This window comes from Pteropus alecto, unplaced genomic scaffold (assembly GCF_000325575.1).
Source record: "Pteropus alecto unplaced genomic scaffold, ASM32557v1 scaffold88, whole genome shotgun sequence".
NCBI lineage: Eukaryota > Metazoa > Chordata > Mammalia > Chiroptera > Pteropodidae > Pteropus > Pteropus alecto.
Window position 1 is genome coordinate 12,758,069 of NW_006494611.1, and position 2,945 is coordinate 12,761,013.

The window sequence follows — 2,945 nt, forward strand, 5'->3', positions numbered from 1 at the left end:
CCAATCCTGAAGTTCCCACCTCCCTAGCCGGGAGGTGAGGGCAGGGGAACCTCTGGGATATCATGTAAGATAGCAAGTTTTCTTATTTATCAAGTCAAGTTTACTTGGGTTTAAGATTTTTTGTTAACTTGCACAAGCCAAAAGTGTCTCAGTGATACAGTGATGATTCATACATTATGGGGCATTTACAAAATTATTCATATGCAAAGAAAGATGGGCAGCCAGGGACTAGATTATAATAGGTGTTATTTGTCTGTTCTATATCCCTTATTTTATGAAACCATCTCCTCTCCCATTTTGCAGTAATCCTGCTCAATCTATGTGATTCAGGAGAGGGATGCTGATTTCTCCCTGCCTCACTATTTTGATTGGTTCTCATGAGGTGGGCCTGATAAGTCAGAGTACTCTGTTTTCCTGTTTATAGCAATTGTTTCAGGGCTGGGCAAATGATTTAAACAGCCAAACAGCATGCTGGTGGAATTCAATTTTTACTGTAGTTATTAGGATAAATAAACTATCTTTCTCTGGAGTTATAAACTCTTGTCTCAAGGAGGTCTACAGCTGATAGTATCCATCCTTCCCCGTAGAGAGAGCCTATGTAAGAAGTATTTAATACAGAGGAAAGGGAGCCAGGGGACGTATAGAGACTTTTGCCCACCTAGTTCCATTTGTGCCCGAAACCTACCCCTGGACGCTATTCAATAATTTCCTCCTTTATTTTGCTTAAACTAGTTTGAGTTCGATTTCTATCTTTTTCATCTTAGAAGATTCTGGATAATATACCTGGGTTCCAATGTCTGCTGTGCCACTTAAGTGACTTTGGGCAAGTTACTTGACTTCTGTGAGCTTTAGTTTCCTTGTAGGAAAACTGACATCTCCTAGGTGGCAATTTAAATACTTGCCACAACACGGGCACATGGCAAGCACTCAATAAGCGGAAGATGGTCACTTGCTGTGTTTTCTCAGATACCCAGCTGTGTGCCTTGCTCTGCACTCCACAAGAAACCAGAAGTTTCTTCTGTTCTTTACGAGGCAGTTTTCAGAAGCCAAACTTTCCCAACCCAGCTTCATCTGGTCACTGGAAGCCCAGACTTGCCCTCCACATGAGCAGGGAAGAACAGAGCACTGAGTCTGATCAAACATTGAAGCACCTGGAGTATGTGTCTGGCTGCTCCTGAGAGGGGCATGAGCAGTAGAAACCCTATTTTGGGTCTGAGAAAGGGAAGGGGAACCCAAGTGAACGGTACTTTTTGCCTGAAAGAAGAGAGAAGAGCTCGGTTTGGCTAGAGACCACACCTACAGCAGGTAAGCAGGGGGCGGGAGCAAAGCAAGAGACTTCGGGTTTGTAGATAGTTGCATGCGGGTGCTGCAGTAGGGGATAAAATGCATGCAATGCGTGTGCTTTTTTGAATAGAAACTTTTAAACCTCCAAGCAAACAATGATTTTGCATATTGCTTATTTAGATGACTCTAAAAATCTTGCCTGGTTGAGGCTTTAAATCTGCTAATCAAGTCTCTTTTCTGACTCAGGGGCAGGTGGGGTTGATGTCATTCACACCTGCTTCTCAAATGTACACAGAACAGAATATTTCTGGATAATCTTTTGTTTCCTGTATGGATAGTGTCCCCGAAGCAGCAACTGTGGAGATGTTTTCAGGTACAAGTAGCATAAACCCCAAACTAGTTTTAACAAAAAGAAAGCGTATTCATTTACTTACATAACCGAGGAAGGCCAAAGGTATAGCGTGGCATGCTTCTATCAGGGCTCTGGCTCTCTCTCTCTGGATTCCTGTAAATCAGTGGTTTTCAAACTTTGGAATCTCAATCACCTGCAGGGCTTATTAAAACAGATTGCTGATTCATTAGATCTGAGATAGGGGCTGAGAATTTGCATTTCTAATAAGTTCCCAGCTGCTGCTGCTGTTGCCACCATCAACCCAGGAAGCATGCTTTGAGAACCACAGCGCTAGACGTCTGCCAGCAGCAACCTGTCCACACTGTGGGTTGGGTGCTGGGATGGGATCAGAAAATTTTGTTATCCTCCCACCTTCAGCAAACAAAAGTCTTAAGCTCCATTCTTATTAAACTGTCCTGAATCAATCACTGTAGTAAATGTAGAAATTGAGTTGAGTTGCATGTCACAGAAAATCTGAACAGGTAGGGCAAGAACATGAGTTCATTTTGTCTCGTGTAAAAAGAGATCTGGAAGTAGGCATCCCAGGTGGGCGGAGTCTATGGCTCCAAGATGTCATCAAGCGCTCGGGCTCCTTTTGGTTCTTCTGCTCTTCCATCCTCGGGTGAGATCCTCAGCCACAAGACAGTGGTTTCCCAACCATCAAGACCGCCTTCCAGACAGCAGGAAGGAGAAAGAACCATGGGCCAAAGAGTACGCGCCAGCTGCCCCTTCTCAGTGGCCTTCCGGGAAGGCCCAACCAATGGCATGGCCAGAACTGGCTTGTGGCCTCCCCTGTCTGTACGGGATCTGGGCACATTGCAGCTCCTGTCTTTTGGTAAAAGAGAAGGAAAGTTGGGTAGAGGAAAAATTATCCTAATTGATTCATGGAGCTGGGAGCGGAATCTATTCACCTAAACGACATGGTTGTTAGAGAAGTAACTGTTCCATGTGGCCACATGGACAACTCTAGCTGCACGGGAGGCTAAGGGATATATCTTTGTATTATAGCTGGGCACATTCCTGCCCGAACAAAATCCAGGATCCTCTTTGTATGGAAGAAAATAGAATAAATATTGGGCAAGCTGCTAGCACTGTTTGCCATAATTACCCATAAGGCCTTGTGGATTTTCTTGAAAGTTTCTTCTGTTCCCTTGAGCTCATTGATGGGTTTTGTGGTAGGCTCAGGAAAAGCTAATTGCTATCAGAGATGGGAAAAAGGAGAAATTCCTGGGCAGTTCTGGAGAGTAGAGAGTCGTAGACTTACCCTAGG